This window comes from Emydura macquarii, unplaced genomic scaffold (assembly GCF_026122565.2).
Source record: "Emydura macquarii macquarii isolate MOO-44397 ecotype Brisbane River unplaced genomic scaffold, CSIRO-AGI_Emac_v2 contig_1390, whole genome shotgun sequence".
In the NCBI taxonomy this organism is placed as follows: Eukaryota; Metazoa; Chordata; order Testudines; family Chelidae; genus Emydura; species Emydura macquarii.
In genome coordinates this window covers 20933266-20951058 of record NW_027131527.1, presented here as the reverse complement: position 1 = coordinate 20951058, position 17793 = coordinate 20933266, and positions in this window count along the sequence as shown.

The following is a 17793-nucleotide window of genomic DNA, read 5'->3' as shown; positions in this document are numbered from 1 at the left end:
GAGTGTTGCTCCTTTGGCAAGAATGCCAGACACCTGGTAGTGGGTGGCCATTAGCATGGATTGTCTCTGCTATCTTTTTCTGCAGTCTGGCTGTCCTGCCAACCATGCAATGCAAAAATAACCTCTTTAACCCCACACAGCCTGTCACAGTTCATTCAGCTCACATCACTGGATTTATCCTGATGCTCTAGCACACCCTTGAGCATGCTCCACCTTATCTCTGAAACTTCCTGCACCCATGTGTCATTCTGGTTTGCTATGGACTCCCCAAAATTCTCTCACTTGTTATGGGATGGGGTGGGCAAAACTTCATGAGGCACTGATGCAGGAGCTAATGGCCTTCTGGGTCTCTCTCTGTCTCTCTAGAGAGGGGCATGGGACAGTTATCACGTTTGTTTGAGGGTCCTTTAGGAATATGCCATGGGCCAGATGTTACATCTGGTCCCCACCTGCAGCCACAGGAGGTGGACGACCATGGAAGCTGATCTCAGAGGTGCACCCCAGCAATGCAGCTGGTGCTAGTGCCCAGAGAAGAAATGCTGGTCTGAGTCCACTGGTGCAGGTACCAGTGCTGGTGCCCAGGGTGGATGTTCTTGTGATTGTGCCGGCCCATCCAGGTTGCAGCTCTGTAGTGCTGGTGGTCCACTCCTAGAGGTGCACCTCCAAGGTGTGTTAATAGCAGGGCTTCTTGGTCACTGTCCCTAGGGGTCTCCAGAGGTGGCATGTCTGAGTTGCTATCCTTAGAGGGGATCTCCAAAGATGTTGTCATCTCCCCATCTGACGGTACCTCCTTAGAGGGTAGTGCATGGAGGAGGAGGGTTGGCTCCACTTTCAGAGATAGTGTGCACGAGAAATATGTTAATGTATGTAAGCATTCTCTACTGCAGTGCTTCTAATCCTGACCCATCACACCCACGGTGCTGGAGCCAGTGAGCACAACTTGACTGAAATGTGAATTTGAAGACAGCCATGGCTAATTCCAAACTCCTCTCCTGGAATGGATGCACGGAGGGGGAAATCTTGTCCAATCCCTAACAGGAAGTCTGCAGCAGAGCAGTGAACTGAATCTGGTTCTCTATAGTACAAGGCTGTGCCCTAACCATTCCCTCATATTAGAAGGGAATAGTTAAATCCGGGAAATAGAGGCCGAACCTATTTTCATTGCTATTTTAAAACATAATGACAAATTATTATTACCTTGAGTTTTTCAAAGAGAATATAGACACAGTATTACCATCCCAAATCATTCACAAATCATGTAACACCCTCCCCCCACCATGAGATTGGCTTGATGATCATAATTTTTAAAATTATAAATATTGGGTTATTTTTATTTCCCATCTGGTTTTTGAGCCTGTAGAGTTTGTTTTCAAGCTTTTCTTCACAACCATAAGGGCTAGAAACTTACTTCTTAAAAAATTAAAACTAAGATTCTTATATATTTCACTTAATTCCAGGAGCTGAGACTTTAAGAAAAACACCAAATATTGGAGACTCACAATAAAACTGCAAGGGTTAGCAACAGTCCTTCCATTAATGAAATACAAGATATTTAAATCCTTATATCTTTAAAAATCTCAATCTTCAGCTTTTTGGAAATCCCAATCTTAAATTCAGTTATTATTATTTTAAATTAAGTCTATATTTGGGCCTAATCTGCTTTAGTTTCCCAGTAAAGTTTGCATATGACATGTCTATGTCATATGACTTGTTTGGCTGAAGACTCATTTTTCTAATTATACTTCTTTCACTTTTTCTGATTCTATGTCTGATTGTGTGATAAACTTTTGGGCTACTCCTGAGGGTTCTGTTCTGGGCTCCATGTTTTTAACATTTACATGCTTCCTCTGGTTAATAGCTTTAATTTTATGGATTGTCTAATTACATTTAACTGGCAACATTCGCAACTACAGCTCCTCTGATAATGTATCTTTGGTGACTCAAGAACATGAATGTAGTTTTCAGATGTAAAATTTGTGGTTGACAAAGAATCTTTTAAAACTAAAGAGTAACAAAAGCAAAGCGCTCAGGTTTGGTGCTAAGCAACTGCCAAGTTCTATGGTCGTTGGTCACTTTGCCACTTGGTGTTCACTTCTGCCTTTCAGCTACGCCCACTGAAGGGCAAAACATAGACCATCAGGATACAGTAATATTTAGGATCATTGGATCAAATGTCTAGGTGTGACTTTAGGCTCAAATCAAGAAGTCACCAAATGCCCTCTCTGCCCTCTCAGGAATATTTCCAGGATACATCTTTGTTTTTCCATAGCTAACCTGCAAACTGTAATTTATGGCTTTAAATCATCTAAAAATTACTCTCTCTACTTTCCAGGAGGCTAGAGTTCTTGCCAGAATGAATGGCAGTTTCCATCTTGTCCAGGATTTGGCTACCAAACTAGTCAACTACCAGGCCACCATCCCTAGCCTGGGACTAGGACTATCCCAGCATAGAACTCCCAATGTAGAGCCTTTGCAGTGCTTAAAATTTTATTTCAAAATTTTGCTTTTGACTTTTCAGGCTCTTTGGGATTACTTTTCTCATCTACTTTAGGTTTAATAATCTCCCTCATGCCCTATATGATCCTTCAGGCAGGAACTTTTATCTGTCTTCTTGTTCATCTGGAAGCCTTTAGGGGCAGCACCTTTGCTTTCAGTGTTTCTAACCTGTGAACTCAGAGCTGTAGTCCCTGGTTTTTAGGAGATCTGAAACAAAATTTAAGACTAAACTGAAGATCTCTGATTTAAGCCTGGCATTTGGTGGATGTTTTTAATTTGATTATTGTTTTTTTTTATTAAGTGCTGAGAGATAGTATAATTCACACATAACCATTTGGTCTGGTATCATTCACAACTAAAAGAACCAAGCCTTCTCTTACTTGTGGGCTAGACTGACAAAGCCTTCACTCAGCTGCACAGGGGAGTAATTGGGAGTGGAACACCCACCCAATTCCACTGCTCAGCTCTGCACAAATTGTTCCTCCTGTGGCAAGGGTAGAGAGCAAGATCTAGTTGCTAGATACTCTCTTTCAGGAGGAAACTGGGGGAGCCCTGGCGCAATCATCCCCTGCTTGCCAGCCAGAGTAGCTTTTCAGAGGGCAGTTAAGCTATTCCACAAAAGAACAGAAGTAATTTACTCCCTCTCCAGACCAGGGGGGAGCAGCAAGGAGGAAGGAATTGTGACTGAGTTACAATTCATTTTCTGTTCTGCAGAGTGCAGCTGTGACCTACCCCTTACTCAGAGCACTATGTAAAGTACAGCCCTCACATAAGATTTTAAAAGGCAACGTCAGAGTAGCAGGGCTCCTCTCCCAGGTGGGTTGAAGTCCAGGCTACGGGCAGTGAGTACAGGGTTCTGCAGCTGGAGGGATCACAGGGATTTTTATTTTCTTCCATTTTGGTGGGTGATACATAGATGTTCTGTGTATTTGAGATATGGTAAAGATGCTTAGTGCTTTGGATAAGCATCTTGTTAATGTTTATATACTTAATAAATACATGAATAAAAGATGCACATTTCTGATGCATAGCCCCTGTTTAGATCTAAATATGAACATTCCTCATGTTGGAGCTTCTCAGTTAGGATTTTTTGCAGAGGTGCAGCAACAGTGACAATTTATTGGTTTAAACATGCTGCCCTGTGTAAAGAGGGGCTTGTATTGGTGCCATTTACCTACTCTCACTTTTGGGAGTATTCACAGTTGGACTCACATATGAAGCACAACCCTAAATACTTCTTACCCTCTTCCTTGCATCCTTTTTCCAACACCAGCCGTGATAGCACGGCATTCTACTTGAGTGTTCTAGTGTCACAAAGAGCTACATATTACACAGCTTTGTGGATTATGAACTAAGGTATACAAGAGACTATATTACATCAGTGCACTTTGTAAGAGGGATAAAGAATAGATGACCAATTGAAGGAAGGTTGTCTGCAACTATCTCCCAAAATGGGACAGGGAACAAACAGATTGCTTATGGCATGGCTTTAAAACAGTATTTAATATACTAATCACGAGGCAGGACTTTGTCACAGAGCACATAGGCTGAAAGTCTCACACTCAGAATCAGGTGATGTACTCAGTACAGGTAATTCTCACTGAACTGAGTAGTGCCACTCACAGAGGGTAAAGCACAATGGCAATCTGCACTAAGCAGAGGGTAGTGTGTTGCTGCACTGTCCCTGGAACAGTCCTCTCTGAGCCACAGTCACTCTCCCACTTTCCCAGCTACTCCAGGGAGAGAGTTAACTGCACAGGATCTATATTGGGTTAGCAATAATGTATGACATACAGGCACTCCTATGTTTCTGTGTGGTTGGGGATGGCAGAGCAGTATCCTTGCACTCCTCACCTATTCATGCTGCTACCCATGATGTACAGTTAGTGCTATGGCCTATAGTAAGGTGCACTTAACAGTCACTAGTATCATAATCACAGTAAAGGTTCTATTCAAAGTGCATAAGGATTTCAGAATCTGGATTTTAGTGCATGAACCACTAACTTTCCCAAGAACTATCTATCCAAAATACATACAAAGAAATAGACACGTCATTTAGAGTCTTGGTTTTGTTTATGATAAAGAACAAACTTCATACAGATGATTGTCTGGGCATGTCTGGGGTTTTCCTGTCTTTTGATGCTGTTGGACTTGAGCCAGATTTAGTGAAAAAAGAAAGTAGTGTCTAGAAATTATGTGAGAACACTGTACTGGATGTTGCAGCCATTTGATCAGTGAAATTATAGATGTAATTAGTTGTCCAGACTGCTCAGGAGCAGGACTTTTAAGCATAAGGAGACATTTAATTTGGAATATTCAGACTATTATTTTATTATTAGACTTATTTTATTGATAGCTTTGTTACATTTAAAGAAAACTCTAGATGGGGGCAAACTTACAGATCTGACCCCTCCTCCCAAGACTCCTCTCCCTGCTGGGCAGAATCCTCTAGCCCCACCACCCTGCCACAGGGCAGAGCTCTGAGCTCCACACCCCAGTCTGATAGGCAGAGAAGTGGGGACAGGGCCATAAGGGGCTCTGCGAGCCGCACTTTAACTGTAAAATAGCCGCATGTAGCTCACGAGCCACAGTTTGCCCACCCCTGCTCTAAATCATCACTTTTACTCACATTTCCCAACAGGTCAGTAACTATATCTTCCTTTAGGTTTGTCAAGCTTTTAACATAATAGGACCATGGTCGTGATTGTGGCTCCTGGGCATTACCATACTAAATATAAAATAAAATAAATAAAACTTGAAAACAAATTATTCTTATATGAATAGATACTGTTAGCCAGGTGTGGTGCAGGTGAAGGGAAATTGAGAAGAGGAAGTATTATTAGGAGAAAAACCAACGGTTAAGGATTTTACAGCAATGGGACATTCCCCTTCAACCCACGAGTGATACAGTTTGACATAATCTGAAAGCAAATCACAAAACTGTTGCGACAGTTCCTGTAAATTTTACAGTTTTGTGGGCTGAGTCCTGCTGTTTTGTCCTGGAAAAACCCCTTCCCTTCCATGGGAGTAAGGCACAGAGCCAGCCTGAGGCATAAGCAGACTAAGCAATTGCTTAGGGCCCCAAGCAGCTCCAGGGGGCCTCCTATTAATTATTAGCCTGTGTTGTGTGTGTGGGGGGGAGGGAGGAGACACCCAAAATAATCCTGTTCAGGGCCCTCAGTGGGCTAGCACTGGCACTGATAAGGCAAGAGGGATATACCCCTCTGTGCACCCTGTTCATGTGCAGATTTCACATCCCACAGTTCTCTAAATTCATGCAAACTCATTTAATCTGGTTAACCTAAGGGGGTGAGGACCCCTTAAACTCGAGTTTAGCTCTTCTCTGTGGTAAGTCAAACTACCTAGTTTCTAGGGACAGAAATGCAGCCCTGTAGCCAGGGTTTTGTGTGCATGGGGCTGCAGCAATGTGGGGTAACAAGGCCTCTGTGCAGTTTGTTATGGCTGTCTGTGCTGTGGCTTTCCAGGGATCCACCAAATTTGAAGGCAGACACCATGCCCTTTCTTTCCAAGAGGGAAAAGGTGCAGGAGGCAAACCTCACCAGCCAACAGGAAATTTTAGAGTGAGATGCACAATGGAGACGCCTGATGGAGGCAGTCTCACAATAAACTACCTATCATGGCTTTTTAGATGGGAGGGGCGACAGCTTGGCCCAGAGATTTTTAAAGAAAGGAGACTTGTTTTATCATTAAGGTTCAAACCTTCCACAGCATACATTCAGAAGACACTGCCACAGCATTTAAGATGGCTGCAACTTCACAGCACATAAGCTAAATAGCAGAGTGTACAACAGGGTATTTTAGCAGTACTAGTCCACCACATAAATAGCATGAATGTATTTTTGCCTCAAGTGTCCCTTCTGTAGATGTGCCCAATGGCACTATCATTCGGAATGAAGAAAGAATCCATATAAACATGATCCTAGACAGCAGGTATTCAGGAGTTTTTATGCTGCATCTTTTTTTTTTCTTTTAGACATTATCTAAATTATCTGAGCAGCCAAAACATTTACTATTAAGAGTTGTAACAATTACCAAACCTAATATTTTAAGAAGTGAATATCAGTAAAAGGTTTGCTTACTGGGGTAGTACACTAGTATACTTTCTTGGCAAGCCTAGAAAAAATTTCTGTCCGAGGGATAAGAAAGTGGAATTTGACAGACTGTTCTTTGTTTCTAGATCAGAATGAACAACAGGATATTTTGGTTTATGAAATGCATAAGAATTCCCCCACCTTCTGTAAATTCTCACTCACTAAAATAAAAGATGCACTAGCTGCTAATCAATGCAGCTAAAACATGACATTTTCAGCATTTTATTTGTCACATATTCAAAATCAGGGACTATGGCATCCCTTAATAAAATGTACAATGTAGTTTATTTTTTCAGATGCTTGGTTTATTTAACATACTATTCTGTCACTTAATAATGGGTTCCTAGCAAACAATGAAAATCCATCAGTCACACATGTGAATGCCATTTTCCCCCAGCTCTGGGTTGCTTGGGTTTCTTTCTTTGCAGTTAGGTTGGCGCTTTATGGCATATACCTAGAGAAGAATAATCATAGGCAGTCTATTTATTCGGGAGAGGCACATTAGTAGGTTCCATTACACATTATAGCAAACACCTTGCCCTTTCAATTAGTTTAAGTTCTCATCTCACCTCCTCCCCACTCTACCTTTTCATGGTCAATGGGAGGGTTTGGTGACTGCCTGAACTTCCCTGATAAACTGTAAACATACATACATGACAATCTATGTCAGATATGGACAGAAGAATTATGGAACTGTGCTACCTCTTATTTTAATTAAAGACATCCAAAGAACCGTCTGTTATGTGTTGGTTAAAAAACCCCTCCTGTTAGTTAAATTGAAACTAGGGCATAGCATTCAATGTTTTTCTTAACACTACCAAAGACTCTGCCAAGATTGTATTCAGCAGGAGGTGTCAATGGACCTGCACATTGTTTGCCAACATGAGACTACTATAAAAGTTGTCAGACTAAAAACCTTTTAGTAACTGACAGACAGTAAATGGCCACAGAACACTGAAAAACGTTTTCTTTAGAAACACTGCAGCTTTTATATAATAATTTCTATATACTTTCTCCCTCCCTCCTCCCCCCCTTTTTTTTTTAAATCTCTGGGCCTCTTTCGTGAAAATAGCATCTTCACTGCTTAGGAATTTAGCGTCTCCTGATACTTTTCTCTCACTCACAGGCATGATCTCACACACACACACACAGCAAACTAATTGTGATGTCACAAACATAGAACTGGAGCTTCAGGTGACAAATAAAATTAGGGCAACAACATAACTTTATTGGAAAAGTTGTTTGTTTTTTAAAAGAAAACTAACAAACAAAAAAAACTACTCTTGTTTTTTTGTTGAGATTGACCAAAAATTTACAACCCAAGCAACCCAAAGTTGTGGGAAAATGTCATTCACATGTGTGACTGATGTGTGACTGCAGCATTGAACCATTTCCATGCAGACATGCCTATAAATAAATAGGAGGAAACAAAATACAGAATATATACAAGAGCGGTGAAATTATTGCTATGTCAAATACTTTGCAAAGTTTAGCACTGGCACATTTAAAACAGAAAATGGTAGCAACTTTGCAAGATAGTTCCTACCAGTTTAAAGAGACTTATGCATGATTTATCTCCTGCTGCTGCTATGTAAATGAATTTTGTATGCCAGACCTGGCATGCTGCTTTTTATTTGGCATATAGTATGTTGGATGTAGAGAGCCTCATGATCAAAATAGATATGAAGCAGGAAGATGAACAGAAAGAATAGGAGAGTATAAATGAGTGAGAATGAACAAGCAGAGATGGAAGGGATGGGGAAATGAAGCAAGTCCAGTGACTGTATAGAACGAATTCTTAACTACGCCCATTACTGGACTACAAGCTTAGTTCCTAATTGCAGGTGCAGTGATGCTGGTAGGTTTTTTAATGCTATTAATACCTTTCATTCACAAACTTTGTAGAGGAAAGTCAAGAAAAAGAATTGTCACTTTTCCATTTTGTTGCCTGGAAGATCATGTGAATGAAATCCATCAGTCATGCTAAAAGTCACTCCAGGGTGTTTGATGATTTAATTACTGCAATTTCCTTATGCCTCCCTTTGTATTTGATTCATGCCTTCTCCGCTGCAGTCAGTCAGTACTCCCAACCCAGCATACGTTCAGCAACCAATGGAAGTTATTGAATTTAAGAGGCCAATTTAGTATATCCTCTGGCAGCAAGTGGACTAGTGATCAAAGGACACAAGAAGAAACCCTCCGTAATTACTTATTTACAGTTGTATACCCCTTTTCTAGCATGCTGTAATTTAGAGAAGACTATTTGGGAGAGCAAGCATGAGCAAAGAGAAGAGGGTCATCTGCTGAAGTGTCACTGTAAAAAACAAAAAAATAAAAACAGTCCTTTGTTTGACCCTGGCCTAACTCTTCTTCACTCCTTGTGATCTACACTGTTATTCTCCAATAGCATGATGGATGTGTTCTTGGAGAACATGAAGCCATAATGTAGTTCCCCTTTTTACAGAATCAACTTTATTAAGAAATGCCTTTAATTAAACTGATAAACAAGAGGTCCTGATCCTGACCCTGACTGCTTTTAGCTCAGTCAGCATTGCACAAGTAATTTTCATAATACTACTACAGTTATTACCCACTACAACAGGTGCTGTCAGACCAGTTTTACCAAGTGAAATACAACTAAACCTTCATTATCTAAATGGGTATGGAGACGTTTCTGAAATTCAGAGGGGGAGGAAGACAATTAAAAAAAAAAAAAAAAAAAAAGAATTCCAATTTTGGGGGGATACTTTTGAATATCAGTATTTTGAATTTCACATAAATGGAGTTATATTTTAAGAATTTTTTGGTGGAGGATAGCTCATCCAGGGCTGAGATGACATTGTTCCATGATTACTGAATAATCAAAGAACATTTACCATATGTTAATAACATTGGCAGGTTTGCTTTGGATACATTATTTCAGTCCTACAGTTTTAGAACAAGTCAGGCATTCTCATTATGGCTCAGGAAAAACCCACTCTAGTTTGGCTTTCAGAATGAAAATCTTAGCAGCAGAAAAGCAAAATCAGTGCCACTTTTGATTTACATGCAAGGTATTATTTTTAATTGTATAAACTCCTTTCACTGGAAAAACATGCAAGTATTACAGGCTCAAAAATAGACCTAAAATTTGGTGGAGTGTGAGCAGCTAGTGAAAGGGACGGAGTGATCAGATGTTCAAGACATTACTTCAATTTCAAGATAAATACTGGGAAAAAGTATCAGTTAGAGGAAAAAATTACTACACATCTTTAAAATAGCAAGGTGTTTCCAACCATGACATCTTAGAATCCTGAACAAGGCTGGTCTTAGACCTGTATCCTGTTCTTTATTTAGCAGTTTCCTTTTCTTTTGGCAAATACTTTGATAATATCTACTGACCACCTGCCAGACTCCTAATGCTGCTCTGTCACTGACCAATAGCTTCTTCTTAAAAGTGTATTAATTTGGTTGCTTTTAATAGGTTGTAGCTAATGAGTACATCTAGATAAGGACAGTGGGAAAGGAAGGTTAGAGGAGGAGAGAACAGGAGAAATAATAAATCAGTTAAATCATTGTTGGGTTTAACCTGAGAGATCTATAAGAGTCTCTGCTCATGATTTCTTGAGTGTTGTGAGAAAGGGGATGAGAATTCACTTGCTTTGTGAACAATAAAGATTATGTGTATTTTAAGGGCAGAAAAGGATATGAAACACTGTCACTGAGGCTCAAGGGCCACCTTGACACAGATAAAAAATATCTCATGAAGGAGGATGAAGGATGAGATCACATGTGGCTCTTGACTTTACATATATTTTTGTACTATACATCAGAGACCCTGGCTCCCAATACTCCCAGGGCCAAATTCAGAGTTAATATGTAAGGTGGTACAAATAACACATCAGGAGGAGGCTGTAAGGGAGTCTGAACTGGTTTAGCTTTATGTTGAGGGATCCAAAGAAGTTGCAAGTTATAGAGTTTGGATCCAATTAATGAAGTCAGTGAAGTTACAAAAGGCTGGATTTGGGCCTACAGTTACTTTAACTAACACCTACCAACTAATTGCTTTTCCTGCTAAACTCAATTCTTTCAAGTGTAGATCCTTAGTTTAGACCAATATTTCCTTCCATCCACATAGTGATGTTTAACGTGTGCTAGTTGGCACTCAGTCTGTGGGCTTGATAAATGGTGATAGGATGACCTTCCATTTTGAGCCCTGACAGCTTCTCTTCCAATATACTTTGCACAATTTAACGTTTATTTTAAACTGTCAAATACATAGTACAGAATCTTTCTTGCAAAAAAATTTTTTTTGGTTTTCTGTTTGGTATTGTTTTGACCTGCCAGGTTATTTTGGAACTCACTATGTGAGAGTTGAAACTAGTATTATAGCTGTAGTATTATAGTTATACCACTCAGCTGGGTGAAGGAGGAAGCACATTGATGGGGTAGAATATACTCTGCCACTGCCTGAGCTATACATAGGGTGACCAGATGTCCCAATTTTATAGGGACAGTCCCGATATTCGGGGCTTTTTCTTATATAGGTGCCTATTACCCCTACCTCCTTCCCGATTTTTCACACTTGCTATCTGGTCACCCTAGCTATACATGTCTTGTTGACAAAGGACTTCAGTCTCCAGAGCTGTCTCTTTGGCACATTTCATCAATACTAAATTCACTTTTTTAAAAAGTTCCATCCCTTTTGACAATATGCCAACTTTAGTACTATTTTTTTTTTTTTTTTTTTTTTTTTTTTAAGAGTCCTTGTTTAATTGCTCTAACTTCAAGTTTCCTTTGCCCATAGATATGGGGGTAAGGAGAGGGTGCTGGATTGTCAGTGCTGCAGACTGAATTTCTCTATCCAATGTACAGGTGGAACAGGGACATCACCAGTACAAACTTCTCCCTGCCAATGTAGCTCAAAACTTACCTGGGTGAACTACTTCTCGTGGTTAGTGGATAGTTCAGTTTACATAGCCATATCATGGCTAGCCACTCCATTGCCAACAGCTTATTGTCATCAGTCTTGTGATCAGGACACTTGTCCACTGAGAACTAGATTGAGACTATCAATCTCATTTCATATAGGCAGAATAGCCATCAGAGATGGTGGCCTTTTTTCATTCACTAGCACCCTGAGCTGGATTAACAACAACAATTTAGAGGTATTTTAAGTTTTTTGTAATAGCTGCGATGATCTCAGTAAGACTTGGCTTCTTCTTTTCATCTGTTTGTCCACTCATCGTAAACAGGCTTCACTGAGGCACATGCTGTTTATAACCAAAGCCTTTTGTTTTCTACCTCTGTAGCAATACTCTAAACTTTTCCATCTTTACTCTCTCTATCATAGGTACCTTAAATGCCTACTAGTCAACTCTTCATTCAGCAAACAGTGGAGCAAATGCTCAGTGACAGCCTGCTGCACATTGGTTTAATAGTTCCTAAAACAAAAGGCAACTGATATAAGGTTTTTTTGTTGTTTTTTTTAAATCAGCATTTTGTATTTAAAGCTATTTGGCTTTATGATAACGGGACAGATCATTCTGAAGCTAGTTTCCAGAGAGGTAGAGCTTTGCATGTAAAGCAGTATCTTTTTTTTACTATTTTGGAATCCCATTTTAAAGTCCTTAATAATCTCCTAAGTGTATATGTTATTTCAGCCTATTAAAATAAGGCCTGTCAATAATAAAATATCACACTAAACCCAATGAGGCACTTAATTCAAAAATAACCAGAGTCTAAGACTCTCGTTGTTTTGGCTGTATACAGACTAACATGACTACCCCTCTGGAACTTTAATAATTCAAGGCTACTTCAAATTCCCCTAAAAATTCACCAGTAGGTACAACTACAAGTAACCGCATAACCTTTTTTTTCTTTCCACTGAACAACAAGATATGACATCGCAGCAATTTTTAAAGTTATTCCCCTTACATATATAATGCCAACTAACGAAAAACCTTAAACAGATGTAAGCACAGCACCATCCTGCCTAGGGGAGAAGCTGCATTTCTGTTTAGAAAAAAGTTAATTTCAGGGAACAAAATTCTAAACTTTGAGACACTTCCTGCCCCAACATGCACATTTTCTCTGCATTTACACTCACTCCATTTCTCCTCATTCACTCTCACCCCAACTCTTTTCTTACTCTGTAAACACACAGGTGTCAGGATTCATCTGGTACCACTTTGCCTTTCAGTCACTTTCCTTCAATGTTGCTGCCCTCCTTTCCTCTCTTCCTCCACAATCCCGGGGATGGTGCTATGTGCTCACCTCATCAATGTCTCTGGGCCTCTGCAATGGATGGTCAGAACAAGCTACTGTCTCTGCTTAGCTCCTCCTCCTTTGCTGGAGACAGGCTGAGGATAGTGAGGAGAGAAATGGTTATTGGCTGGGAGTAGGGATATCCTTCCTCCTTGTTGGGACTTGGCAATTATCCAGGGCTGTGGCAAACCGAGGTTGCACCTCATGCTGCTTCTGCTGTCACCTGACAGGACTATGGGGTGTTGCAAGCCATCATGTGCTTTGCATATCCCTAGGACTAGCTCCGCTTGTTCTGGAGCTGAAGGTAGCAGTGCAAACCCACTTCTATTTCTTCTTCTTGAGATGCTTGCATTTGTTTTTGCCTGTCACTGGATGGCTGCTTTCCCAGCAGATGATTTTGGGGACTGCATAATCTAGTCTCTTTCCATTCTTAAAGGATCTTTAGGACTTGGCACAGCGTGCAGCAACAGGAGTGAGGAAAATCACTACCATTCACACTGGCAGTTGACTCATCTGAACTGGGTATGAGATAATCCTCAAAAGCACTACAGAAGATAGGGAGCTAGAGAAACCAAGGTCAGTCTCTACAAAGATTGCTTTGTAAGAGATAAATACTTGGGGGTGTGGGAAATTGAACTAGGATTCTTAAATTCCTCTGAATGTAGCTCTTTCTAAACCCTTCCTTCCAAATTTACCATTTTACAGGACTGTTCCTTAGCATAAGGAATTGTGGGATAAATCCACCCCATCCCCCCTTTGGGTGGGGCACAGGGTATTGTATCCCTGCAGTTAAGTCCCACTGACCACTCAAAGCCTCAGGATGGTAAGGTCTAGTGGCCTGAGTCAGGGCAGCTGCCTTTTCTCATGGAGTCATGTGGGTCAGCTGGCAGGGTCAATATGGTGGCTCTCAGTTGCCGGGCTGTGAGGCCAATGGGCCACCACCCAGGGAGGAGGAGGGAGGTGGCCAGGGTAGGGAGACACTGGCCCTCCCTAGTACAGTGGGTCCCAGCCCACAGCTCTGTTAGCGACGAGAGCAATTGCCACTGGGTCAGTAGGGATCTGGCCAAAACATGCTGACCAAGCTCCCGGTTCTACAACCAGCTCAATGTCTAATCCCCTGGATTTATCTTGTCTCACAGTGCCATTGTCCATGGGTCTCCTGGGTCTCTGGGGTCATTGGCTGGCACAACTCCTGATGGTTTTGTCTCCTCCTGGGCTTCCATGGGCAGCCAGGTATCTGCCTGGGTTTCAGTGTGCCTGGCCTCCAGAGTTTGGGGCTCCAGCAGCTCCCGGGCAAGAGCCTGCAATGTGCATTCTCCCTCCTCAGCACTCTAACCTGACTGAGCTGGGCTGCTCCTTTATTATAAGAGGCTCCAGTTGGAGCATGGCCAGCAGAGCCAAAGGGGTGTGGCTTTCTCTAGCCAGAGTACAGGGTTAACCCTTTCTTGTCCTGTGCGGGGTAAGTCCACCCCATCACAAAATTCCGTAAACTCATTATTTTAGTGTATGGTTAGTTTCTAAGCTTCCAAGCAGTAAGTGTGCTAAATGCACACTCTGTATATTCACTAACTGCACACCATGTCAGGCAATCACACCATCTTTAGACACGTCCCTTCATTCAGGAAGGCAGTTTCTCCAATAACAAAGATCCAGAATGGTCCCTATGAAAAAATGTCTTTGAATTATGAAATTACTATGGAGTCCCTTTGCAACACGGAGAACTGATGCAACGCATTCAAACTGGAATCTGTCACTGGATATTCATTTTTAGGGGAGGCTAAATCCCTGCAACTCTTTATGAAGGCAAGGGGAGCTGTGGGTGCTCAACACTTCAGACAAACTTTTCTGTGTTTTTAAGAAGCAGCCTGGCTCCGTGGCTAAACCATAAGCCTATGGTTCAGAAAACCTGGGTTCTGTTCCTGGCTGTGCCACTGATTTGCTGGGTGAAATCAGCGAAGTTTCCGTTTCCCCATGTGAAAAGTAGGGCTAATAACCTGCCTTTGCAAAGTGCTCTGAAGCATCAACAATACTCTGTTTCAGTAAGTTAATCAGCGCCCTCCACCCCCTTTGTAGGATACTATGCCATTTTTAAAGAACAGGAAGATAATCACTCCATGTGATTTACCCATGCTCTGAGTTTAGAGGTACTTTGATTGCTGTTGGAACTACATCTTGCTCCTGCTTAAAGGGCCACCCTTCCACTTAATTTCCCTTCTCTGATTTTTTTTAAACCTATTGCTATTTCAAGTTTCTCCCCTCAAATTATTATAACTGCAGGAAATTTGGGCATGGTTTTCTTTCAAACAGCAAAAGGTAAGAAAGATGACATTTTGCTACAGGTGTAAAAACTCATAGTTGAAGTTTTCCCTTTTAAAGGGATTTTCTTGTTGAAAATATAGAATTAACAATGTAGTAATATTACCTTGTATTAGAAATATTAGCACTATCTCACAAATATTGTCTCCATAATATTGTAAATAACTGATCGTCATTTTCAACAAAAAAAATCTTTTCTTAGGCCTGTTATGTATGCCATGTAAACACATTTAACATCTCAGCAAAATAAAAGCCAGCAACACCGGTATAACATTACTTGTTACAATAGAGATAATATCAGCACTGTAATTAATTTTCTTCAAAATATTAAAATAGTGAACAGCTCCATTTGTAACACTAAAAACACATGCATCAGTTAGTCCAGCTAGTATTTATCCACATTTTACATCCAAGGTAAAAGTTACAAAAAGCTAATTCATTCAAAATTTAATTCAAACAAAAATAAAATTTTGTACTGAAAAGTAGGTCCATATTTATACCTTTGTTTATCTAAGAAGAAAAAGGAAAGGATTCAGAAAGTGCATTATGGCCTGTCAAAAACAGTCACTTAAAACCTGAGAGTCACTACAGTACCTATGACCTAGAACTCTGGCCAATTTTGTTGATTAAACTTCATTAGACGTGAAAAGCTGAATGCTATTACAGGGGAGGAAGAACTAACAGGTCCCTTTCCAAACAGATTTCTCAGAAACAGAGCAATTAATAGAGTCTCTTAAAATGATTTTCATGTACTCCTATTTGTTGTATCACAGAGTACTGCATATACAACATTTGAAACTAGCTTTACTCACTGCCAAGGTCATATACACAAAGGAGTCCACAAAGATGAAGTTATCTAGAAAAATAAAACAAATTTAGACAATATATTTACAAAACAGTTAAAAGCAGCTCCCACTGCTATCCATAGTCCTATCCATAGCAAACAGATTCACAAAAGAGAGAGAACTTCTCAACAGTGGAGGGGGCGGGAAATCATTAGACGAAACATATTATGTAAAGTAACATTCTTAACACCTTCTTTCATTTCCCTGTGAGTCTTCTGCTACACGTCTGTCTTTTAGAACTTGTCTTCACTGCAGCATTAGCTCAAGTTAACTCCTCTTGACCTATCCTAGCTCGAGTGTTTTGCAGTGAGCGCAGGCACAACACACAAATTGCAACAATTGATTGGATTAAGAGCACAGGGTGTTTGTATTAGCAGCACAGAGTAGCTGCATCCCCACTGCATTACTAGCTCCAGCGTCAGTAGCATTCAAGCTTCAATCCACAACCCGACAGGCCAGCTAGCTTGAGTTTAAACCACCACCGTACTCAAGCTAGACATTTGTGTGTGGAGACAGGATGTAGGTTAGGGGCAATACTTGAGTTATTTTCTGAGCTAACACTGCAGGGAACACAAGCCCTAAGAGTGTGAACACCTGGGGGCAGGGTCGATCTTTGTCTTGTACAGATGTTTCTACTCTGGTGTATTGAAGCCAGGCATGGAGATTACATGAGTTCTCCCAACCTCCTCGCCTCATCTCCCAGTTTAAAGCCCTTCTTATAATCATGCTAGCCTTGATTCCAGAACATTATTCCCGAGAGACTCAAATGGAGTCCATCAGTTGAGGAGAGTCTTTTTCCTGTTAAGACTCCCAATGGACGATCATCCCAAAACCTTCCTCATTGCACCAGTTCTTGAGCCATCTGTTGACCTTCATTATCTTGTCACACCTTTGCCCTCCTTCTCTAGGGACTTGAGTATTCCACTGAAGATCACCTGAGCTTTCACTTCTTTAAGCACCTTACCCAGCCTAACACAGTTGTCCTTTATTCATTCCAATTGGAATCTAGCAATGGCATTTGTCCTGACATGTAGCACTTTTCCCACTCCCATCAGGATCCTTGTCAGCCTCACGTCCATGTCTCATATTCTTGCTCCTGGTAGACAGCACACTTTTTTGTTCTCTGGAAATGGTCTGGTGACAGGCCTGTTGATTCTTTTTAGTATGGAGCACCCAATCACATAGACCTGACTACTCTGGTGTTGGTATGAATCTCTCCTACAGTCATCTGTATATCATCCTCATTCTTCCTTAGGCTCTGGGTCCCCGGCTATCATCTTTGTCTCTTCCTCTCTTCTGCAGGGACTGGCTTTTCTTCTTTTCTTCCTTGCCACCCCGTCTTCTGTTTATCCTTCCTGTTCTCTAGTGCAGGGAACCTATTACTCAACTCTATTTCACCTCCACTCGCCAGTCTCTTCCTCTGCCTTGTTCTTGTTGGCCGGTTCTTTTGTAGGTCACTCTCCTCATCTGGCATTCTGCCCTTCAGATGCTTTTGTTCAGCAAGCGTCTGCAAATCTTGAGTTGTCTATACCACCTCCTCTCTGTTGTCCTGCATTATACTTTCAAATCCCTGTCTGAATTCTATCATCATCATCTCCTCTAATCCTTGGATTCTCTTTGCCAGACAACATTTCATGCATAAGTAGCTTCCATCAGATGCCCACTGAAGGATGATGTGCATCCCACAGCTTCCACGTCAGACCATCTTCTTTGTCTCCTTTCCTCCTCAGGTCACTTGTATTGCTGCCTTAGCAGTCATTGTTTTCGTCTCTTCCTAG